General features: G+C 45.5%; 1 protein-coding gene and 1 long non-coding RNA gene across 4 annotated transcripts in view; one reads left to right on the plus strand and one right to left on the minus strand.

The window, feature by feature from the left end:
* The window catches only part of NWD2 (NACHT and WD repeat domain containing 2), a 131,175-nt gene that overhangs the window by 77,664 nt on the left and 27,619 nt on the right, over positions 1–25,892 (plus strand). The window lies entirely within an intron of this gene.
* Positions 9,268–25,892, minus strand: part of LOC149870184 (uncharacterized) — a 60,902-nt gene continuing 44,277 nt past the window's right edge. The window contains exons 3-4 of one of the 2 annotated variants that reach the window (XR_016440700.1): positions 20,641–20,796; positions 9,268–9,405 (exon numbers count right to left, since the gene is read on the minus strand). This is a non-coding gene — a long non-coding RNA (uncharacterized LOC149870184). Of the gene's footprint in view, positions 9,406–16,496; positions 17,087–20,640; positions 20,797–25,892 lie in introns of those variants that run through there. The other variant, XR_016440699.1, reaches the window with a different exon arrangement.

Here is a 25,892-nt window from a genome sequence, read left to right on the forward strand (position 1 = left end):
GTAGCCACCACAATCAGCATGACCCTGTCCTGTTGTGCCACTGAATGAAGCACACCTCTTAGAAACAGTTGTGGGATACAGCACTAATGTACTGCTTCCTGTATATGGATGGATAAAAGATCAGAAATCCAAGGTCAAGATCTACTCTACAAAACAAAAGGAAAAACATTATTCTTAGTCTTTGTACTTCCTCTTTTTGGTTATCAATGCCATACTTTCTTGTATGTAGAGGTAATTGATATTTTCTAGAGAGAAATCTTAATTGTAATGTTAGTACCTGGGGGACATAATTCTTACCTTTCCTCAAATCAAAACCATCATTCCTGAAAAACTTTACTTATGATCCCAGGAGTAGGCCTCCACAGATGTACCCATGGCGCACACAAGACAAGAAAAAGCTAGACCCAGTTCAGGTGTCTGTCTAAATTTTCTTAAATTTGATTGGTAGTTAGACCTTTCTCATTAAAATAGTGAGCAACTTATTTTACAGGATTGTGTCAACCATCATGGTTTACAAATTTGAAAGCACTGATTTTATAATAACAAATTCTTGCTACTACTCTGCAGTACTATGCAGTCACTCTTGCTCAGCTGATTTGCTTAAGCCTCAGTCAAAATATTTCTGTCAATAAGGAAAGCTTTTCCCCCCCCGTGGAACAATCTAATATCTGTAAATATACACAGACCTTTGCTTTTATTACAAATTATTCAGTGATGCATAGTGCTCTGTTAAGCATTTTGCTCAGTTGCATGGATTTTGAAAAAATTTTAAAGACTCGTTTCTTTCCTAAAATTAAACCGTATATTTTTCCCCCTCCAGGAGAGATGCTATCCTGAAAAGGTGAATTAGGGGAATCTATCAGTATTTACAGATGTCACTGTGTTAGATCTATTATTGACTGTAATTTTTTTCCTTAGTATCCTTAAAATAGTTTCTTTTAGTGGCAATTTTATTTTTTTGTGTTTGCTGTTCTGTTAGTGCGCCATCTTGTGGCGCATATATATATGTGTGATCTCAAACCTGTTTCATGCATTCTTAAAGCAATTAACATAAATGCCTGATGCTACTAAACCTAGGAAAAATCCAGCAGTGTTTAGACCTCTAAAGAGAATGTTTGTATTATAAAGTAGCCACTTTGTTCTTTAACTTTTCTAAACTGCAGTTACAAAAACCAAAAATGGTATGACCCACTAGCCAGTAGTACAGTCTGCTGAAAATGCTTATTTTTTATAGCATATGCTCTGGCTTCTCTAGAATGGCCTTGCATGGAAAATACTGTTTTAATTAGTATACGTCACAACTTGTTACTCTTGATCATCCTAAATGCCTTTCTGTGGGAAGCTGCTACATAGAATCTCATGTTCTCTCTAGTGAACTATTAGTTGTTGGATGCAGAAAGTACTAAAACACTGTACATGGACATGGTTTTTAAGGTGGGGGGGCTTTTTAGTTAGAAAACACTTCTGTTAGAAAAATTAAGGCATGGAGATGTGGCAAACAATGTATAATACCTTACTTGCATATTTTGATATATTGAACCCTGAGATTTACATTTATTGCACATTTTAAAAAAATCCAAGAAGCTGAGGTTAAGATAATTTAGTCAAATATTATTTGTAATAACAAACGAACAGCAGGTGATATAAAAGAAGAAAATTCTTTAAAAATGATAATTATGAAAATAGGGTACATGGCTATTTGAAGGGACAGTTTTGTATCAATGCTATATCAGTTTCTGCTTTTCATTGCAACTGTGGGTTGCAATATTTGGTATTATTAATTGACACTAAAAGACAGGAGAAGGTGCTCTTGATGGCAAAAAGCATGCCTTTGCTTATCAACCACAGCCTTTATCTAGTATATAAAGGGTGTGGTTTATAAAACACAGAAAAGCTTTAATCTGTTATCACCAGGGATCCTGGTTTTCCCTGATAAAAAAATCACAAATTCTCTAATAAAAAACCCAAAATCTGTGATTAAAATGAAAGGCCACAGCCCACCCAGCCCTGCTTATGCCCTTCACTGGCCCCCCATCGCCTGCTGGCCTTGCTGGGCTCCCACTGTGCTGCCTTCTCCCAGGGCATCAGCGGCCCAGCAGGTGTGACCGAGCACTGCAGGGAACAACGGGGCCATGTAGAGAAGTTGTTGCCACTGCGAGCTTCATACTGCCCTGACAATGCGTGCCATCCATGTGTGGTAGCAATGAGGGGCACAACCCCATGCCACCACCCCTGCTGCAGTTGCGCGTGCAGGGGTGCCTCACCAGAGCAGAGCACAGCAGAGCAACAACGAACTTCCCCACGTGACCCCACTGTACCCTGCAGTGCTGGGTCACATCCACTGGGCTGTGGAGGCCCTGGGGAAGGGCAGCAGGGTGGGGAGCCCACACCCACCCTGCCCTGCGCACAGATCTGGGGGACACAGGTCCCCCTTGCCCCCTCCCTGGGAGTGCACACAGTGGTGGCAAGCCATCCCCTCCCCCGCCCCACCTCCTGGACAAGTCGCCCACAGCCCTATCGTGTTCCCCGCTGGGTCCCTGTGGCTGTGCGTTGCGGCCCCGGGCCCCAAGCCCCATGCACTACCCAGCTGAGCAGCAGCCCTGGCCCCAGCCCTGCCCAAGTCCTTCCCTCCCTCCCTCCCTCTGGAGGCTTCAATCCCCCCATCACTTACCTATGGGAGTTGCTCTCCAAGCTGCCTGGAAGCCATGTGCATGTACATGATGCTCCCTGCCTGACTGCCCTCCTCCCACTCCCCCTCAGCTACTTGCAGCCTAGAACTCTGCCAGCCTGCAGAGAGCTCTTTGCAAAACTGCAAAATCCACACGTTTCTCGGTTAAAATGAGAAATCCACATTTTCCTCAGGTAAAGGGGAAAATCTGCGTTTTTCTCCATTTTTCCATGGGAAACGGAAAATCCAGATCCCTGGTTATCACAGCTCTTTCTCTAGTCTGTCATGTTTTGACAGGAATTATTATATCAAAGGATAAAAATAGAATTAATAATACAAAACAAATATTACAAATGCACGTATTTAAAAAGCCAAATTGGCTAAACAAAAAGTTTAGATTTCTGTTCGAAACACCTTGTTCACTATTTTTTCATCAAATAGACAAACAATTCTTTCTACACTTTTTCATATATAAGTCAAAGAAAAGAAAAGAATATATTTAAGGTTTTTTAAAGCCCTAATGACACATACAGTAAAAGTTCTGTTATCCAGCATGAGTAGAGTATGGGGGGTGCCGGTAATCTAAAAATGCTGGTTACCTGAGGCAGGGGTTTTCGGCTTGACGCAGAGCAAGTGGAGGCCACACACAGAGCGGGGGGAGGGGAGATGGCAGCCACCGCATGCAGAGCAGCGGCAGTTCAGGGTGGTGGGTGGCGGCAGTGGCCACCGCATGTAAGCTCTCCCTCCCCTCTCATGTCTGGCCAGCAGGCCAAAAATTCCAGTTAACAGAGTGTGCTGGTTACTAAAATACCAGTTAGCACAGCTTTTCCTGTTTATTGAAAAACAAAAAATTCTAAAAACAAAACAGTACAACACTTTATTATTAGGTTCTGGGCAAATTTTGCTTTATAATCCTAAAACCTACTGAAAGTCAGTAGTATTTAGGCTCCAACATGCCCAAAAAGGACTCTGGCTTCTTTTAAAAATACTGCTTTTCAAATATTTTTATTGTTATGGTTATAGAAGTGATAGTAGCGCCATCCAGTTGTCAGTCCTACTGCACAGGATATCTAAAAATGTCAGAGAATTCAGCATAACTGATCTGTTTAATGATAGGAGATTTTCAATATTTGTTTTTCCTTTTTCTTTTTTTCTTTTCTTTTGAAAGGATAGGGGAAATTGGTAGGTCTTTGTGAAATTTTGTCAGCTGTTTTGTTTTGACACTGTTTCGACTCGTTTTGAGCTCAAAACAGCGAAAATTACATGAAACGAAGGGCTTCAAAACAGCCTCAAAACAAAACAAGGGCAGTTGAAATGTTTTGAAAGTTTTGAAACATTTTGAATTTCGAAGCTCAAACTGGGCTTGCCTGCAGGGAAACAGAAAATAAGAAGAGGAAGGGGGAAGAGTGGGAAGGACTGCTCTGACATTGACTGTGTAGCTGGCCAGTGACTGTGATCTTTCCGTGAGGTCCCTTCCAATCCCAGTGCTCTGGGGGAGGGATGGAAAAACAGCATAAAAGGCAGCATTGTTTGAACTGGCCTGCTTTCTGCCTTGGGGTCAGTTACTGAGCTATCTTCCAGAAGTTCAAGAGCATTAAACAACAAAAGCTACTACTACGATTGATTTGATTTCGTACTTGCTACCCTAGCAAGTGGGATTCCTCAATAACTTTTGTTTTCTTTCTAGACCCTTTTATATTATTATTATATTTATTGATTTACTATTTTCAATTTCATAATTATATTGCATATTATACTATAGAATTTATATAAGAAGGCACATATACATTTATGTATTTTTATAAAGACAAGACACTATGAAACACACTATGAAGCATGCTGGAAAGGCAGCTGGCAAGCCTTTGGGGAGGGGTAGAAAAGTGGGTAGAGGGAGAGGTGTACATTCCCCCCCTCCCCCACCAACTCAGACGTAGCCTCTTTGCTACAACAAGCAGGCATGGGCTTCCACTATTACAGGCAGCAAGGAGAGGGGAGCAGTGCCACTGCCTGTGCCTGATTCTGTATCCCCTCCAAGAGCACCAGCCGTAACTCCCACCCACCACCACCATGGCAACAAGCAGCAGCACCAACATGACAGTCTCCTCCACCTCCATTTCATTTCCCATGCTGAGCCTTCAAGTGCTGGAGCTGGAGCTGGAGCTGGAGCTGGAGCTGGAGCTGAGTGCCCTCGCAAGAGAAATTCTGGGGAAGGAGGGGGAATCATCTGAGTTTGTGCTCCACACCCCTCAAGTTTTCCCTAAAGCCAGGTCTCCTTCCCCAGAAGGCACTTCAGAGGAGGCTGAGGTAGAGGTTGTGGAGGCAAGTGGCTCAGCTGCTCCAGTTGCTGTGCCTCTGCCTGCTGAGGAGAGGGAAATTGCAGCATCCACACATGCACCTGCACCCCAGAAGTGAGCAGGTAGTGTGATCTGGAATCATTTTGAGCTGGAAGATGATCCCACGTACACTATCTGCCTGCACTGCTAAACCAAAACCAGCCACGGCAAGGGAACAAAATACATGAGCACCACAGGGATACTGATGTATCTCTGCGGGCACCACACCTTTGCCCTTGCTCCTCCTCAGCCTGGCACCAGAGGGAGCGTGCCCAAAGGGAAGTCCCCCTCTCGCTCCAAAGCCTCCATTACCCCAAAGCAGAGGCAGGCCACCCTGGAAAAGTGGGGGAAAAGCAGACAGAAAGGGGGGGTGCATTGCAAGGACGAATGAGATCACCCAGGGTGTTGGGGAGATGCTTGCTGTGGATGGTCAGCCCTTCTCCTTAGTTGAGTGGCCAGGGTTCAGCAGCTCCTGGCGCTCATGGCCCCACCATACCAAGTGCCCACACACACAACCTTCAGCAGGACAGTGGTACCCTCCCTGTATAAGGCATACAGGGAGTACTTGAAGGAGGCGCTGCAGAAGGCAGGTCTGCAGGTGGCCTTACATTTCACCTGAGACACCTGGAGCAACCTAAGTGGAGATCACACCTACCTCTTCCTCAGAGAGCAAGAGTGTGACCAGTCAGGCTGCTGGTGGGCTCTGCTTCAAGCCAAGGTGATGGATGAGTCTCACACAGCAACAGAGATCATGGGTGCCATGGAGCTCCACATACTTAATACTCAAGAAGCTGGTGAAGCAACTGAAGACCATCCATGAGATGGCCTTGCTCTGGGAGATTGGGGTCAGTGGCCACCTTAACAGAGCTGAGTGGGATACCATCTCCCAGATCTTGGTGGTCCTCAAGCCCTTCCTTGAGGCCACCGAGACCTTCAGCACTGGCAATGCCTTCCTTAGCCAGGCGATCCCTGTAGTGAGGGAACTTCAGATCCAAATAGAGAGCTTCCAGGGGATTAGAGTTCCTGGCTGGGGCAAGCCACTGTCACCAGACGTGCAGGTACTGGTGACAGTGGCTTGCCTCAGCCAGGAACAGGCAGCTGAAGGAGGGCATCAGAAAACAAATTGATCTGTTGCAGTCCAGTACAGTCCACATGCTAGCCGCCATGTGTGACCCAAGGGTGAAGGGCAGCGTATGCAGCAAACAAAGCCTTAATCAGTGGATGGAAGTGCTGGTGAAGAGAGTCAGGAAGGCAGAATGGCAGAGGCAGGGGGATATGGAAGAGGGGGATCCACTGTCCCATGCTAGCACATCATCCACCAGCCAGTCTCCTCCTCTACCACAGGCACTGCAAATGTGGGCTGAGGGTATGGCTTGCATGGTAGGATCCAGAGACATCAGACCTTACCATCAGGCAGGTATCGCTCAGGCCTTGGTCACTGAGGACGTGGAGCCGCTGCTGTGTGACCTCCTTGCCTTACTGGGTAAACTGCAGCCAGATGTGGCCGGATCTAGCCACGGCTGCCCAGGAACACCTTTTCTGTCCACTGACCAGTGTTCTGAGCAAAAGGGTGTTCAGCATTGCTGGGGATGTAGTGACACCACACTGCAACTGCTTGGGTCCTGGTTTGGTGGAGCAGCTGGTGTTGCTCACTGCTGGGGTTCCCCAAGCTCCAGGTGCAGATGGAGTGAATGCCACCCTCCTCACTCTGTCCATACCTATTTCCTTTTTTCATTTTTTAAAAACCATTTAATGCTCCACTCTCAGAGCTGAATGGGACACACACTGCATCACCAGCCAGCAAGGAAGAACGTGTCCCTGCTGAGCTTCCATTCCAGTACAAACTTGGAGGTATGGGCTAGGGCTATGAGGAAGGAGGCCCCAGGTCCTGGGCATGACCACTAAAACTTCACTGTGCCACAGTTGGGAGGCTTGGTGGGACTGCTGGTCATGTGGCAGTCCCAGGAAATGCCAGGACCAAGGATCCCCGTGAGTGAAAGGTGGGTAGAAGGCGCTGTAACCTCCAGCCACCACACGCATGCACACAGTCCTGGCTGGGGAAAGCCCAGACCCATCATGTCTTTGACAGGCCTGAGGCTTCCTGGTTGCAGTGGAGTTGTGAGGCTCCAGGTGAGCTCAGCTTAGCTGCCTAGGATGGCAGCTTTCCAGTTGAAAAACCCTTCATCAGGCGCTGTGTGTGTGTGTGTATGTGTGTCTGTGTGTGCGTGCACGCTCTGTTCCTGGATGGAAAAAATAGTAAAGAAGCCAGAGGCTGGTATGCAATGCAACCAAGAAAGCCAGTCAGTGAAAATGGAAATGGAGGCATCAGGGGGTGAGGGACAGGCTAGTGGTAGGGGGAGGGGAGAAGTTGGAAGTAGCAGCAAAGGTGAAAGTGAAGAGGTACCTGGAGAGTCAGATGTCCGGCAAGTTGTAGTGTGTCATAAATCCAATGTCTATATTGAGTCCATGAATTTCTGTACCTAGGAGGTTGATGAAGTGAAGATCATAGGCTCGTTTGTGAAAAGTGGTTTGTAAATTCCCTTTGAGGACCAGGCCTGAGAGATTGGAGACAAGTGGGGTTCTGTTCTTGTCTTTGATAGATTTTTGGTGTGCACTCATTCTGGTGCACAGTTGTTGCTTGGTGTGTCCACATATTTAGTGAGGTTCAGTGCTTTATTGAATTTGCAAACCATAGACATTGGATTTATGACACACTACAACCTACCGGACATCTGACTCCCCAGGTACCTCTCCACTTTTACCTTCGCTGCTACTCTTCCCCCCACAGCCTGTCCCGTACACCCTGACACCTCCAGTTCCATTTTCACGGACTGGCTTTCTTGCCTGCATTGCATGCCAGCCTCTGGCTTCTTTATTATTCCTTCCATCCAGGAACAGCGTGCGCGTACGCACGCGCGCGCGCGCACACACACACACACAACTACAGGTGCTTCCTCAGCCTGACAAAGGTTTTTTTAACTGAAACCTTGCTACAATATATTTCTGTAACTATTCAGTTGTCTGTTAAAAGACACCAGATTAGACTGACCTAAAGGACCTTGTCTGCCAGTGCCATGTCCTCAGACCAACACCCCTAGCATCTGACGGGAAGGATGCAGGGCCTGGGCACATCCTAGCCCCAGGGCTAGGCTGGCAGGGAGCATTCTCTGGCAGCTGCTGGAGAAGAAGCTGCCAGAGGAAAGAAAGGCTCTGTCACAGTTTGGCTGCCTGAGATGCTGCTGATGCTACTGTGCTGCTCACTAAGTAATTATTTAACGTGTTGTCATTTAAAGTGCTAGACTGGGCTGAGGCTGTAGGGGAGGAGGTGACCTCATTTGGACACCCTACTATGTCATGTAGAGGCCCCAGCGCCAGTGAGGACATGCCTTAACACACACACAAAGTCACGCACATCACACGTTTTGCTTGTCAGCAGCTTGAGGTGCAGTTTCCCAGAAACCCCTGTACCTATCTCCTTGAAACCTGGCAGGCTTAATGGCCTCAGCAGAGGCTACCATGCCTGCAATTTTCACCCTGCTGTGCCTTTACACGCACGTGACATGAGTTTTGCTTTTCAGCAGCTTGAGGTGCAGTTTCCCAGAAACCTATTCACCTATCTCCTTGAAACTTGGCAGGCTTCATGCCCTCAGAAGGACCTACCATCCTTGCTGTTTTCATCCACATCTGCCAAAAAATGACAGAGTTGTAGGCAGTTTCATGCTTCCCCATTATAGCCTATGGGCAAAACATCAAAACAGCATTGAAACAGCAAAGCAGTTTCAACGAAACAAAACAGAACAGCTGTTTCTAAACTAAATGAAATTCTGAATGAAACACTGTTCCATTGAAACAGCAAAACAACAATCGAAACGAAATGATGCTGTTTTGCACAGCCCTAGAAATTGGCTGTTCTGAGGCCTGGTAAAGAAGAGCGATAATAAACTTGGCTTTCATTTTTGAATTTTTAATGAACAGTTCAGTCCTTTCCTTTTACCAAGTCATTCTGAAACCTACACTAAGGTTACAAAAAAATGCCTGGAATTTGGCTGTATCAGCTGTTATAACTTTGAAGTTGTGGGAGTTGTTTAAATGTATGTTGATTTTTTGGTCTTGCCATTAGCTGTAACTGTACATCACTACTGCAAATCCTCTGTGGAGGCTGTTTGTAATTCTTTAAGCAGAATTCTTTACAAATACAGTCCCTATTAGGGCCAGTTTTTTTCATGAACAGTCTCTGACAAAAAGAAGTGTTTTTTGAGAAATTCCTTTTGCTGTTTTTAAATGGTTTGAAATAGAACCTGATTTCCTACAGCAAAATGATTGCCAGACTATTAGACAAGCAGAACGTTCAGTTGGTTACCTTGAGACTCAGTGTAATAGTTTCTTTCAGGAGAATTCAATGATCTGAAAAAGAGTCAGTCAGGAATTAGCCAAGTTATGAATATTTGAAAATCTTGTCTTGAGCATGCATAATAGAAAATGTACTAAATTTGTCATTTCTCCAGAGGCTCACTCTGGTTGTATGTATTTTGGAGACCTGTAAACATTTACATTTACTAGTCTCTAATCAGTGCTTCTTGACTAGGCCTGTCAGTTTATTTTGAGAGTATTATTGGCAGGGATCCTGGATTTCTCTGTTTAAAAATTGCAAATTCTCTGCCAGAGCCTCTCACCCCCAGGCCACAGCCCTCTGCTCTGCCGGTGCCCCTCAGTTCCCACCCATAGCCATCCACCCCCACCCCAGCCTTGCTGGTACCCTTCACTCACAACCCTCAGCACCCTGCCCTCCCCCAGCTCTGCCAGATGGAGTCCCTGTCCCCCTTCCAGGGCGATGGGACCCAGGCGTGACTGGTGAACTCAAACTGGTTGGGCAGGTGGAGTGTCCCATGGGAGTGGGAGGCGGGTGGGTTGCAGCCGACCGGGAGTGGGGAGGGTGTGTTTGCAGCTAGCCGGGCACTCCAGCAGGTAGTGGGGAGACTGAAAAACCCCTGCTCCCAACTGGCTGCAAACCCCCACCCCTGCGCTCCTGTGGGACGCTCCATCCACCCCACCAGTCTGAGTTCACAAGCCATGCCTCATGGGACCAGGGCCAAGGCTCACAGCCCCCTGTCAGCAGCGCTCAAGCCCCAGATGCCATCCATGTGAGGCAGCAACTGCTTCAGCTGGAGTGGAGCATAGAGCCCAGCTCCTTCCCCACCCCGTGCTCCTCCCCACAAGTGGCACGTCCGAAGCAGAGCCTTGGGGTGAGAGGGGGAGGCAGAGGAAGGATGCAGGCTTCCTGCTGCTGGCTCAGGGCTCCCTGCCCTGCTGTCCTCTCTCTGGGAGCCTCTGGTGGCCCAGCAGGTACGACCCAGCACAGAAGGGCAGAGCAGGACAGGCAAAATAAGTGCCAGTGCCAAGTGCTACATGTTGGCCACATTGCCGCAGCAGCAGGGGGCACAACTCCATACCACCCCTACTGGTGCTCGGCAGGCAGGGGGCACAATGCCAAAGCAGCAGGGCCAGCGCAGGGCTCCTGGTGGCTAAAGCTCTCTGCCCCCCCACCCCACACACACACACACACACACCAGGGCCCACTCACTGGGCCACGGAGGCCCATGGGGGTCCAGGTTGGGGAACTCCAAGCCCAAAGGAGGCAGCTCACATCCACCCTCACCCCATGAACAAATCTGGGGGACGCATGTCCCCCTATTCCCACTCCCTCTCTCCTTCACCAGTGGGGACTCAATCTGCACCCTCTCCCCTTCCCCAACTTACGTGTGAGAGCTGCTGTCCACACTGCCTGGCTGTCACGTGCATGATTGTGCGCACACATGGATGTGACACCCTGTGCATCCCACTCTCCCCAGCCCCAAGCAGCCCCTTGCAGGCTGGAACTCTGCCAGCCTGCAAGGGGAAACCTCCCATTTCCCACATTTTTCTCCTTTAAAAAATGCAGATTTTCTCCTTTTCAGTATTTTTCCGTAGTGAACAGAAAACGCAGGTCCCTGATTATCAGACTCTGGATTGAGTGCAAGATTGGCTTTTCAGACACCAAAACTTAAGGAAGCTTATTCAGGAAGCTTGTTTATGGAATTTTGCATTGTTCCTTACCATTGCTCTTGCTGCTAAATCACTTGGCTCCTCTAACAACAGACCTACAGTGCCTTTTGTCCTTTTTCTGACTAAATCCCATCTTCCTTTGCAACTCCTTTCCAAATCCTTTCCTTTTCCCTCTCCAGTTTTTGCTAGTCTAAATTTTAGTTGGCTTTCAAAACTTCTGAATCTCTGTAATTATAGTTGCCAGCAGCCGTTACATGAGGTTCTTGCCCACAGCTGTGTGAGAATTAGGGAGCAGCAGAGTGTATGAGCATACACTACAGATTTACAGGTATACACATTTATTTATTTTTTTTAAGTGGAGCTTCTATTGTTTATTCCTACAAAAATGTTAGTACCTTTCAGGAAATTCTTCTTTTTCTAAGCCAACAGTAGTCCTTTCCAGTGTACTAACAACACTATTTTGTGAAAAAAACTACATCTTTCTGTGCCTGAAACTGCTTACTCAGGCAGTTACATAACTGTTTCCTTCTTGCCTTTGAAAGGCCAGAGACCATTTACCTTTCTGAGGTTACAAACCAGCAGCTGTTTCAAGCCATGAAGACTGAATTTATACAAAATGTTATACAAATCGGGAGCAAATCTATAAATACCACAGGAAACATTCTTCAGCAGGTATGGTCTCTGCTTTCAGAGTAGACTGTTGTTACCTTACAGAGCAGATTAACAGTACCTCCTAGAAAGTCTCTCAGACCTTGTTTGATGGATGTTTAATCAGTATTTAAACATATTGCAACTACGAGAATTGTCCAGGCCACTGGCGGCCAAACTGTGTGAAACAGGCCGCCTCTGTCTTTGGCACACAGCTGATTTTGGAAGGGGAATAGAGCATCAGAGTGGCACAGAGCAAGCAGCAGAAAGATAAGGTAGGGAAGCACAGGGCAGGGAGCAGAAAGTAGAACAGCAGATTGGTCAGGGAAAGGGGAGCAGAAAGCAAACAGCAAATTGGATCAGAGTGTAAGGGCAGGCTTGCCAAATTTGTGGCAGGCTTGCCAAAAAGGGTGGCCCCCAGTAGTAAACCTTTCCCTTGTTTTGCCTATACTAGGGCTCCCAATACAGTTGACAGTGGGAAATATAGTACTTATAAACTTTTTTAGACTAGTCGGTTTTGAATCCTTCCCTCTTAAGTCTGTCTACATTATAATTTGTATCGTTTAGATGAAAACAGAGATCAGGAAGAGGTATAGCCAAACTAGCACTGAACATTGCTTAATTGCAGATTTAAACAAAACCATTTTAAAAATATGGTTCAACTGAAACTTCTAGGAGCAAATTTTTACATTAGTTGTGTTCTTTCCTTTGGAAAAACCATTCATCCAGGCATTTGGCATTCTGGTGTTTCCAGCATTTACAAAGTTGTTCCTACTGGTCTCTCATATGGAAATGACATGTTGGACTCTTTCCCTCCTGCTCATATTTCATCCATTTCAGGTCAAATTGAAATGTATCCTAAAGTGGCAAAATGTAAGAGAGAAAACTGTAAGTGTCACTCTTGTCTTTCATGGAATGTGTAATCATTGCTTGATTCAAGATGAGGGATCACCTCCTGGGAAATTTATTTTCCATGAAATCCCCTTCATCTAAAAAATTATGAAGGCTGCATACTGCCCCATTTCAGTTGCATAGCCCCCAGCAAATCAATAGTAGAGTCAGAGACATAACTAGTAAGTTCTGTGCCCTGGGCAAAACCCTGCTGAACAGCATGTGTGTGGGCATGTAAGTTTTACCTGTCCTGGTTGCTAGTGCCATGGCATGGCCTGCCAGCCCCTGGTTTCTGCTTCTGCAACATGGACCTGTTGCTGTTGTGTCATGGACTCCATGCTGGTGCTCTCCCCTAAATCAGTGTCCCTCTTACCCCTAACTATGCCAGTAAGTGCAGCCACCAACTCCACCCAAGCTTTTTTACTGGATAAATCATTGAAGAAAAGCCAGTTGGCCCTCTGGCTTCTATAGAGTTCTTTGGAGTTCAAATTCTTTCTACAATTTTAATTTCCCTCTTAACTATATGTAAAAGCACATCTGTCTTTCCTTCTTTCTTTCCTTTATTCTATTCTAAATTCAATGTGAAACATGACTTGCTGTTTCTGCCAAATCACTTATGGTATGGAGTGCATAGTGTGCAGTACATCAGAGTAAATCATGCATCCTTTGCTTCCTCTCTTAAATCCATCTATCCCTTCTCATTTAAAACTGTCATTCTACCTCCACAAATGCTATAAAAGCCAGTCTTTTTTTCCCATGCTTATGAAACAACGTCTAGGTTTTTACAATTGCTTTCAGTTTTACCATAAAACTAAATTGTTGGCCTTTCCTAACCTTCTGCATTCTTATGATCTCTTACTATTGAACTTTACTTTTCTTAACTACTGAGGATGAAGTCAGTCTTTGATAATGTCAACAGAATAGATCAGGGGCCAACAGCTTCTTACAAGCTGCAGGCCAGAAAAATCTGGCTCCAGTCCTGTGCAGGCTGGGTGACTTCAGCTGTATGCAGCAGGGGGACTTTGCCTACACCCACACTGGAGCCCAGCAGGTGGGAGCAGCACTCACACCATGACCACTTCTCCCAGCCCCCTGCTCTCTGACTGTGGCATGGGTGCAACTTCCAGTAGCAGGTAGCTATGGTGGGAACTAAGTCCGTACTGCTGCTACTTCTCCCTGTTACCCTTGTCTACTCTCCTCCCCCGGCAGACAGCCAAAACTACCCAGCCTGCATTAGACTAGAGATGAGAGGGTAGGAAGAACCAGCAGTGGGCACAGGCAAAGCCCACCACCTCCATGGGCTTGATCTAGTGGCTCTTTGGACTGGCATGTGGGCTGTATGCTGCCAACCCCTGGAATAAATTATCTTGAACACTTAATTTCCTTTCCATCTAGAAGTTTCTAAGAAGCCTGGTCTAGGTTACCATTTAAAGCTACTCAGGGCTCTAATGAGAGGTCTGTTCAGGAAGGACAGGCAAGGGTGGAGGAGGAGAAGTTGCTCATTATGTAAAATAGCTGTATAATAAATGCTCAGAGGTGCAATGTAAAACTAGAAACAGGCCTGTTGAAAGCTTCTTTGTTAGGGTCAGAGGGGAGAACAGTAAGGGTGATATGATGGGTGTCTTCTATAGACCACCAGACCAGGAGGATGAGGGTTTCTTCAAACAGCTAGTGGAAGTTTCCTGATCCCAAGCTCTGGTTCTCATCGGGGACTTGAATCACCTTGACATCTGCTGGGAGGGCAATACAACAGCATACAGGCAATCCAGGAAGCTTTTAGATAATGTTAGGGTCAACTTCTTGGTGCACGTGTTACAGAGGCTAACTAGGGGCCATGATTTTCTTCATGTGCTGCTCAGAAACAGGTAAAAATTGGTGGAGAATATAATAATGAATGACAGCTTGGGCAGCAGCAACCACATGATGACTGAGTTCAGGTTCCTGAGGAAAGGAAAGAAGGAAAGCAGCAGGGTAAGGACCCTGGACTTCAGAAAACCAGACTTTGACTCACTCAGGGAACTGATGGGGAGGATCCCCCAGGAGGCCAGTCCAAGGGGGAAGGGAATCCAGGAGAGCTGGTTGTATTTTAAAGAAACCATCCTGATGTGCAGTAAGACTAGCAAGTACAGCATAAGTATAGCAAGTATAGTATAGAAGAAGCTTAGCTTAGCAGGAAACTCTTTAGTGAGCTAAAACAAAACAGAAGCTTGCAAGAAATGGAAACTTGGACAAATGACTAGGGAGGAGTATAAGAGTATTGCTCAGGCATGCAGGAATGAAATCAGGAAGGCCAAAGTGCAACTGGAGTTGCAGCTAGCAAGGTACGTCAAGGGTCACAAGAATGGTTTTGACAAGTATGCAAACAACAAGAGGAAAATCAGGGAAAGTACAAGTCTCTTACTGAATGGGGGAGGCAACTTAGTGACAAATTATGTGGAAAAGGCTGAAGTACTAGATGCCTTTTTTATCTCAGTCTTCATAGGCATGGTCAACTACCTGGTTGCCCGACAGAGGATGGGCAGCCAACAGCGGTGAAAGAACAGGTGAGAGACTTTGGAAAAGCTGGATGTGTATAAGTCTATGGATCTAAATATGATGCATTCAAGGGTGCTGTGGGGAGTTGACCAAATGTAATTGCAGAGCTTTTGGTCATTATCATGGAAAACTCATGGTGATTGGGAGAGGTCCTGGATGATTGGGAAAGGGCAAATATAGTGCCCATCTTAAAGAAAAGGAAAGAGGATCCGGGGACTGCAGACCAGTCAGCCTCACCTCAGTCCTTGGAAAAGTCATGGAACAGGTCCTCAAGGAATCCATTTCTAAGCACTTGGAGGAGAAAGTAATTAAGGACAGTCAGCATGGATTCACCAGAGGCAAGTCATGCCTAACCAACCTGATTGCCTTCTATGACAAGATGACAGTCTTTGTGGATATGGGGAGAACAGTGAATGTGAGGTACCTGATTTTAGCAAGGCTTTTGACACAGTCTTCCACAGTGTACCTACATTGAACACCTTCAAGATCAAATTGGATGCTTCTCTTGCTGGGATCCTATGACCCCAGCTGACTTCCTGCCCTTTGGGCAGGGGCTGGACTCAATGATCTTCCAAGGTCCCTTCCAGCCCTAATGTCTATGAAATCTATGAAATGTTCTTGCAAGTAAGCTAAGGAAGTATGGGTTGGATGAATGGACTATAAGGTGGATAGAAAACTGGCTGGATTGTCAGGGTCAGAGCATAGGTGACTGGTAGGGAGTGCACATGCTCCCCCTGAAGGGGCTGATGCACCCCCTGATGGCCAACACTGATGCTGTCAATAGGGCTGGTGCTTCCCCCTCCTCCCCCCAGCCTGACAGGGCTGCCAGCATCGGCAACTTTTACAGGTGCACTCCCAGATTCAAGAGGCACCAGTTACTCATGGGTCAGAGGGTAGTAATCAATGACACGATGTCTAGTTGGCAGCTGGTATCAATTAGAGTGCCCCAGGTTTTGGTCCTGGTGCCAGTTCTGTTCAGTATCTTCATCAGTGACCTGAAAGATGGGATGGAGTGCACCCTCAGCAAGTCTACAGATGACACCAACCTGGGTGGGGGGGAGGGCTAGTGGATATGCTGGAGGGTAAGGTTAAGATTCAGAGTGACCTTGACAAATTGGAGGATTGGACCAAAATAAATCTCATGAGGTTCAATAAGAAATCTCATTAAGTTCAGTGGGTATTTGAACCCACATGTTTTTGGTTCCCAGGGTCGTAATTGAGGTTGTGGCTGAGTAAGGCATGAAGACACACCTGGTTGTTAGAAAGATAGCTTTTATTGAACAGGGAGCTTGAGGATAAACAGTGCCAACAAAGGGGAAGGGTGAAGTTCTGGCTACGTAGAGCAGCCACAGTGCATATTTTGGGGAGGAGGGGGGAAAGAGGGGAGGGGGACAGACATGGGTAATAGCAGTGCAGTGCAGTGTGGGATGCCTGGAGGATTGACCAGACCTGAGTCACCAGACACTTAACACTAAACCCACTCTCAGTGAATTTGTTCAGAATAGTACCTGATTTTCCAGGTATGCTTTTTAACTGTTCCAGGTGGATTTTAACCCATTTAACAGGCTGTGTATCTGTCCACTTCAGGTTTATAGTGCATTTAAACTGTTCTAAGTGTTTTATGTGCCCATGCCCCAAAAGAAATGCTCTGAGAGGAAAGATAATTGCATAGCATGCTTATCTAAAAGGAAACTGAGCATAAGCATTTATTGATTCAATTTACAAGCCCAGAATCTGAAAGCAGAGATGCACAAAATGAAAACAAACTATAGGAAGTGATTTTACTTGAAACACTTAACAAACCACTCATAGCTCTTGAAAAGTTTGCATTATAACATACATTACTCTGAATGTTCAGAGTGTTGTAAAATTATTCTAAAAAAAATAAAACTGAATAAAAATTGGTACTGTCCAGTCTTAGAAATCCTGGTCCGACTCCTGACTTGGGTCTTCTTACATATCTCTTTGCCTGAGATGAGCAAATGGAAAGGAATTAGATCTGTTTTCAACGGTTTACATCTGTATGCTCAATACCTCTCCCAATCTCTCACTGGAGGAAGGAAATGAAGGTCATCAATCAAATTGTTCCCAAAGGTTCATTTAAAAATGCATTCTCCTTTTCTGCATAATATGATAACCAAAGAAGTGCCCACTTATAGGCAGCAGGGAATGGGGAATTTGCATAACAGTCTGCCCAAAGCTGATGTCCCAAAATTTAAAAACCACCACTGGGCAGTTATAGAGCTCAAGCTGCCCTGGGAAACAAGTTTATTAAAAGAGTTTTAGCCTTTCTGTTGTACAGTTCTCAATCCTGAGTCAGTTAAGGCTCATCAGTGACTGTATTATTCCATACAGGTGATAAAGTCATTGTCTTGGCATTTAATTAAAAATTAAGGCTTTCATTTGTAGTCTCAGTGAATTGTAATCTGTTTGGCTCTAGTAGGGATAAAGAAAAAACAGCAAAGAGAAATTTTCTAAGAAATGTCATATCATATATTACAATTGGCCTTAAGTTTTCGAAGTAAGGAGGGTTTACTGGGGTTTGCATGCAAATATCTTTCATAAATATCTGTGTCTCCAATCAGGAATGGTCTCTGCCTGTGATAATGCTCATTAATTAATGCTTTCAGAACAACAGTATAATCCAGTGGTTGCCAACCTTTTTGGCAAGTATGTCACTAAAAACATGGTACAAATTAAGACCTGCCTCACCCCTGATCTGCTGTTGTGTTTCATACCCCTGACCACCTTCCCAATCTGCTATCTGGAAAACAACAGCTACCTGTGCTACACACACATGCCACAGTTTCACAAGCTGTCATGAATCTTCTAGTCTTTGCTGTTTGGGGAACTAGTTTCAATAGAAATGGTGGAGAAAGTCTACAAAACACACAAATGCCCAGGAACAGTTGATGGTCTGATGGTTTCTAGGTTTTGAATCTCCTCACCTAAAGAGAGGGAATTAAACCGAGGAATCCTACTTCCTGGGTGAGTGCTCTAACTACTAGGCTACTGAATAAAAGTTGGGGAAACAAAAGCCCCCTGCTTTAAAAGAAAAGTGTAAGTCTTGCTCAGTTCTTTGAAAGAATGGTTATTGATTCTTACCTTTGGGAAAAGATTCCAAACTATGGTATTAGAAGTAGATGGCAGTGCCTGGTTCAGGACTAATAGAATGCAGTCCCTTTAAAACATACTGGGCGCATCTACATGTTGCCCTACAGCCGAGATGGGCAAAATACGGCCTGTGGGCTGGATGTGGCCCACCAGGCCATTCTATCCAGGCCACAGGGCCCCAAAAAAAGATTTAGAAAATTAATATTTATCTGCCCCTGGCTGCCTGTCATGCAGCCCTTGATGGCTTGTCAAAATTCAGTAAGCAGCCCTCTGCCTGAAATACTTGCCCGCCCCTGCCCTACAGAAATGTAGTGATCACACGGATCTACCCATAATCGCTAGCTACATTGCTGTAGTGGTGCATTCCCTGCTTATAGCACACCACTATGGTGATATAGTGGAGAAATTTAAGCGTGCAGTACAGGCAGTTACTGTGCCATGTTTTAGTAGTTCCAAGAAGAAGTACTAAAGCACAGTGCAGTAACAACATCACTGTATGGAGATGTGTAGACGTGCCCACTGCCTTCTAGCTCTCAGCGTAGTGTACTGATCAGTTTAGCTAGCAGGGAATGGGGGTTCTGGGTAAATGTCAGTGGCCAGTCATCTAAGTCTTTTATTGGATCTAGCTCATTTTGTTTTTTTCCCCCTCACCTCCACTAAATAAACTGTTATTAGGCCCACTACAGTGATAACAAGAACTTAGGGACTTGCAGTAAGAGTTATATACAAGGTGTTGAGCTTCATGTAAATTTTTCATATCACATGCCATCCTTCTGATATTCACAAAGAAAAAATGTTGAGCTTCCTTGTGTAACCTTGTCCTTCTTCCCTCGATCTGCCTTTTGGACTCTCAGGGTATACCTATACCTTGCCCCTGATGCATGTAGGGAGGGGTGCTTCCAAGCATGCCAAAACAACCCACTTCTTTGTGCATATGCCAAACCCAGAAATGCAATGGTACTCTGATACTTAGATCCTCTTCTGTTTGCGGTAAAGAATTGTGCTTCATAACCTTTAGTCTCTCTGCCACCATTATTAGGATGTAAAAGCTTCAAAGTTTACAAATGTTGTTATAATGAAGGTAACCATTCCAGAGGTCTCTCTGCCTCTAAAGAACATTGGAGCTAAATCTCCTAAGATTGGCAGTGGGGAAGACACTGCCAGAGTGGCTTCACTGCCATGCTTCTGGGTTTGGTGTGCTGGGACAGGAATGAGTGGATGGAGTGTGACTGGGAGTTCAGCAGGGCACCCCTCAGACTCAAAGCACCCCTCAAAATGCCAGCCTTAGTTTTCACTTGTTTTTTGATTACCAAAAAATAGAGAATTCTTCTGTTGCAAAGAACTCAGAAAAACTACAACAGGTCAAACATTCCTGATACTATTCATTCTTATTTGAAATCTCTGGGCTTAGTTTATGAAACATGTCTGGACATCTAACAATGCTTACATTGTGTAATACCTGGTGGCATCCTTGAAAGGATCTCAAGACACCCCGGGATGCTGTAGCACCCTGGTTGATATTTATCACCTTATACTATAAGATGTTTAGAGCAGGGACTGTCCCTTATTATATTGTTTCAAACACATAAACCCTTTCCAAAGTATTTTTGTTCCTCACTAGATGTAACTTGCTTGTTGTCAGTGCAGTACGGGGTGCAGGGAGAAGTGCAGATCCCCACTGTAACTGAGAACTCTTTTCAGGGAGCGTTCTGAGTTACAGTGATCCCCTGGAGCAAACAGAAGTTCACTCTTGGTTCCAGTGGGGAGGGGAATTTAGCTGCTGGCTGTGAGTCCACAGCCAGTTTCCCCTAGCAATGGCCTGCAAAGTTTTCAGAATGGGAAGGGGGAAAGGGAGCAGAGAGAGCTCATTCTAGGAGTTCCCCAGCCAGCGCTGGAGGGTAGGGTAGATGAACTGCAGACCTCCACCTTGGGGGGCTCCAATACACCCACCCCAACCTCCAGCAGTGGCTGAAAAGCCCCCAGACCAACTCCCTGTGCTGTCTTTCCCCACTCCTGTTCTGAAAGTAGTGACAGGCTGGCAAGCAGGGAGACAGACATTACAGAAAGCACTCCATTTTGAAACGTCTTCACTGAACCCCTCATGCAGGGACCCAATCAGCTATTTTTGAAACTATCTGCAGCCAGGCACTTGTGTTTGGTCATAGCTATAGGCCTCTATCTGTGGCCAGTACAGGCCAAAATTATCACTTATGTCTGCGCCCACTATTATATTGATTTAGCTAAATCAAATTATAAAGTGATCGATGTAATCAGTTGAACCCCTTTTTGTTGGCATAGTTATTTTGATTTAGCCCCAATCAGTAAGGAATTTAATTAAACTAAACTAAAATCCACAAATCTGTAGAAATCCTGAGGCTAATTGTTTTTACAAACACTGTATTTACTCACATAAAACCAGCAGCTTTCTCCCCAAAATCAGCCTTCCAAATTGGGTTGCACATCTGAAGCAGGGAAGCTGATTTTTCTTTGAAGGACTAAAAGCAGGGTGGAATAGAACAAGCAGACACCGTGATGTATGGCTGCTGGGATGGCTTCCACTTCTTCCTGGGGATGCAAACAAGCAGGGGTAGGCTCCTCTCACAGCCACTGATGAGGTAGTAAGAAGTCTGACTAAAGACCTACTGAGCTGGCTGAGGGCCAGTAAGCTGCAGCATGCAGTCTGTAATATCTTAATACTGCCTGTGGTATGAAAGCAACACATTATTTACAGGAACCATATAAAGAACTATTTACAGTAAAGAATCAACAGTCTTACTACTACCCCTGCAAGGTTTTGGGACCTAGCCCTGTTGTCCTGCCACAATAGGAAGTTCCTGCTGCCTTACCAAGATTATCTCTACATTTCCTGGAAATGGTTCCTCTGTTTGCAGGATGACTTACTTTATGCCACGGTTGACTGTGACTTTGGAAAAAAAAAAATCTTTCTACATTCTGCTTTCCAAAAATAAGGTGCATGTTTTTGTGGGGGGACATGTCATATCCAAGAAAGTGTGATAGATGGAGAGTTCTGAGAAGGCAAAGACAATGAGCTGGGGAGCATAAATTAGAGGCATACTTCTGATGAATCAGAACATTAATTTTGCATAGTGTTTCCGATGCTTAGATCCTCTTCTGTTTGTACTGAAGAACTGTCCTTCATAACCTGTGGTCTCTCTACCAGCACTATTGGGATGTAAAAGATTTGAAATTTAGATACGTTGTTATAAGGAAGATAAAAATGAATGATGAATGAACTTGTTTACATAAAATTCAGAATGATCCATAAGCTTATCACTGCCTTGAACCAAACTCATATTAAACTTTCTGTAAGTTTGGTTAAGGATTGGAAGCGCTCCAGCACTATTGTTATTCTTTATCTGCTGTGCCAAACTCAACTGATACAAGACAACCTTGGTGTTCACACCTCATCCTTCCACCACTACATTTCTACAATGTAGTTCAGCAGCCTCCAATTACCTTTTGTGCATCTGAACCCAATGCTCCTTCTTTTTAATGAATCCCAGTGCACTCCCTAGAGTGCTTCCAGGGATAACAAGAGGAAGAATTATGCATCCTTCTGGGTTAAGTAATTTCTGACAAGCACAAGAGCCTTTTGAACAGTAACACTACCAGATCAATAATCTTAGTAGTAATAATACCTAGTTTTTGTTGGTAGAGCTCAAAACATTTTACAAAGCTCATTAGCCCCTTTAAACATAGGGGATGAGGTAGAGAGATGAACAATGACTTTTCAGAATTTCACATCTGTACAGTGACAAAGATGAAAACAAAACACAGCTCTTATAAAGTTTAAGTTCTCTGCATCTTGGTTTCAGCCTTTCAGATAATTTCAATTTAGTTGCTTGTGGTTGATGATTTATGAGATTCTTAAAGCATTCTAATATTTATTTTACTTTCCTTATGAACATTAATGTGTACATATTTCTTATTCAGAGCATTTACTATTAGCTAAGGCATTAGCATTTTTGTTTTGCAGTTGAAAGGGATCAGCTACAGTTCCCCTCAGGAAATAAAAAAAATGCAAATGTTTGCATCTGTTTCTCATAAAAAAATGTTAGGGTGAATTTACATTATTTATTTTATAGAAACAAAGTCTAATTAAGTCTGTCCCACTCATTTTCCAAATATTTTTACTGATATCTGAAAGATGGGATGAATTTCTCGTATTTTTATACTGGTAGTATACCAAAAACTAAATAATACTGATAGCATAATAATGTTTTAAACTGGGAAATTACAAGGGGTTAATGTTACCATGGGAAGACAGACTAAAGAATAAAGGCACCCAGGAAGGCTGGGAGCTCTAAAGGCCACAGTATTGGAAGCCCAGCAAGAAACCCTTCTGACATGATGGAAGCACAGAAGACTGGCAAGACACCAATGTGACTTTGACAAGGAGCTTCTAGGATGCCTCTACTGCAAAAGGAAAGTATACAGAAAATGAAAGAATGGGCAGATCACCAAGGAAGCATACTAGGAAATAGAACCTACAGGGACAAAATCAGGAAAGCAAAGATAAAGAATGTGCTGCACCTGGTTAGGGAAGTTAAAGATAACAGGAAGAGGTTCTTTAAGTAAGCTGGCCAGAAAAGAAGGACCAAGGAAGCTGTGGGTCCACTGTTACCTAGCCAGGAAGAATTCTTAACAGAAGATGTAAAGATGACAGAGCTACTCAACAGCTACTTTGCCTCAGTCTTCACAAAATATTAAGCTGCAGCCAGACACTTAATAAGGATTATTTGGATAAGGAAGGGGGAAGTTTAGGGATGAGATCACAAAAGAGACAGAGAGCTTTTGATGAGTCTGAATGAATTCGAGTCAGAAGGGCCCGATGAACTTTATCTTAGGGTACTAAAAGGAACTGGCAGAGATCTTGGAGCCCTTTCAATGATCTTCATAAAGTCATGAGAGATGGGCCAGAGCACTGGAAAAGGACCCTCTTTTTAAAAAGGCAAAAAAGGAGGACCTGGGCCACTACAGACAAGTTAGCCTCACCTCAATACCCAGGAAGTTACTGGAACATATCCTAAGGAAGGGCAGCACTTACAAACATTTGGAGGAGGACAAACTGATCACAAGCAGCCAGCATGGATTTACTAAGAAAAAAATAGTGTCAAACAACTTTCTTTGACCAAGAAACTAGTTGGGTACAGGAAAGGAATGTTTTGGATCTAGTGCATCTGACTTCAGCAAAGCTTTCAACAAGGTCCCTCATTTCATAGATTTCATAGACATCAGGGCTGGAAGGGACCTCGGGAGATCATCGAGTCCAGCCCCCTGCCCAAAGGGCAGGAAGTCAGCTGGGGTCATAGGATCCCAGCAAGATAAGCATCCAATTTACTCTTGAAGGTGTTCAATGTAGGTGCTTGAACCACCTCCACTGGCAGGCTGTTCCAGACCGTGGGGGGTCGGACAGTAAAGAAATTCTTCCTTATGTCCAGCCTGAAACGGTCTTGCAGGAGTTTGTGACCGTTTGACCTCGTCATCCCTTGGGGCGCTTTGGTGAACAGACGTTCCCCCAGATCCTGGTGGTCACCCCTGATAAACTTATAGGTGGCCATCAGATCACCCCTGAGCCTGCGCTTTTCCAGGCTAAAGAGTCCCGTGGCTCTCAGCCTGTCATCATAAGATCTGTTTTCCTGACCTCTGATCATGCGTGTGGCTCTCCTCTGGACTCTCTCAAGCTTCTCCACATCCTTTTTGAATTGTGGAGCCCAAAACTGGACGCAGTACTCCAGCTGCGGCCTCACCAAGGCCGAGTACAAGGGGAGAATGACGTCCCGGGATTTGCTCGAGAAGCATCTATGGATGCACGCCAGCATTTTGGTCGCTTTACTAGCCGCAGCATCGCATTGGAGGCTCATGTTCATCTTGTGGTCAATGATGACCCCCAAGTCTTTTTCTTCTGTAGTGCTAACCAACGTAGCACTGCCGAGCCTATAAGGGTGCTGCAGGTTTTTCCTCCCAAGGTGGAGAACCTTGCATTTTTCGGTGTTAAACACCATGAGGTTCTCGTCCGCCCATTTGCTGAGCTTGTCCAGGTCAGCCTGGATCACCCGCCTATCTTCTGGCGTGGATGCTTTGCCCCAAAGTTTGGTGTCATCGGTGAACATGGCTAGTCCACTCCTGACTCCAATGTCCACATCATTAATGAAGATGTTGAACAGGATGGGTCCCAGGACAGAGCCTTGAGGGACCCCACTGGTCACAGGGCACCATGATGATTGACTGCCATCAATCACAACCCTTTGGGTCCGACCACGGAGCCAGTTTCCCAGCCAGCGGATCGTGGTGGAGCCAAGGCCACAACTGGCCAGTTTGGCCAAGAGGTGATCGTGGGATACCAGATCAAAGGCTTTTTTGAAGTCAAGATATATGACATCAATCTCTTCTCCCTTGTCCAGGTGATAGGTCACCTGGTCATAGAAGGAAATGAGATTGGTCAAACAAGACCTACCCGCAACAAACCCGTGCTGGCTATCGCTTAGGATGTTAGCCTGGGCCAGTCCATCAAGGATGTCCTCCTTAATAAACTTTTCTAAGATCTTCCCCAGGAAAGAAGTCAGGCTAATGGGCCTGTAGTTAGCCGAATCCCCTCTCCTCCCTTTCTTGAAGATCGGCACCACACTGGCCTTCTTCCAGTCTTCGGGCACTACACCAGAGCACCAGGAGTTTTCAAAGATCCATGCCAGGGGCTCGCCAGCTCCTTGAGTACCCTGGGGTGCAGATTGTCAGGGCCGGCTGACTTGAAGGTGTCCAGCTTCTCAAGGTGTTCCTTCACGAGGTCAGCATTTATGGAGGGTAGGGGATCCCCCTCACCCAGATCTCCCTGTCCCATAGCAGGCATGGGTGTCCCATGGGACTGATGAAAGACTGACGCAAAGTACTTATTTAATAGGTTGGCTTTTTCCTGGGCGTCAGTTGTCAGTTGCCCCATCTGGTTTAGCAGGGGTCCAACATTGCCCTTGCTTTTCCTCCGGCTCCCCACATATCTGAAAAAGGACTTTTTGTTGTCCTTAATGCTTGAAGCTAGTTGGAGTTCAGTTGCAGCCTTGGCTTTCCTGGTTTGCTCCCTGCAGGACCGGACCAGCGCAGAATAATCCTCCTTGGAGGTGAATCCCATCCTCCATCCTTTGTAGGCTTTCCTTTTTAGCCGCAGGAGGTCCGCTAGGTCCCTAGAGAGCCAGGAGGGCTGCTGTGCCTTCTTGCTGCCTTTTCTCTGTGTCAGAATAGATTTAGCTTGTGCATTGAGGATCGCTTCCTTGAGAAGCAACCACTCTTCTTGAACTCCCATCTCCCTGGGGTCACGGTCCCTGAGGGCCTGACCGACAAGCCTCTTGAGCTTGTCAAAGTCGGCATTTCTGAAGTCAAGGACTTCCGTGTTGCTGACTGACTTGCCAGCTTTACGGCAGATGGTGAAGGTGATCAGCTCGTGGTCACCGTCACCCAGCTTCCCATCGATCACTAGGTCACCAGTTAGGTCGTCCCCCGTAGCCAGTACCAGGTCGAGCAGCACTTTGCCTCTCATTGGCCCATAGACTTCTTGAGTCAGGTAGAGGTCATCCACGCACGAGAGAAAGCTTTGCGACCGCTCGGATTTTGCTGAGTGATCTTCCCACGAGATGTCTGGGTAATTGAAG

This window comes from Crocodylus siamensis, chromosome 2 (genome assembly GCF_052110815.1).
Source record: "Crocodylus siamensis isolate JL-2025a chromosome 2, ASM5211081v1, whole genome shotgun sequence".
NCBI classification, from domain to species: Eukaryota; Metazoa; Chordata; order Crocodylia; family Crocodylidae; genus Crocodylus; species Crocodylus siamensis.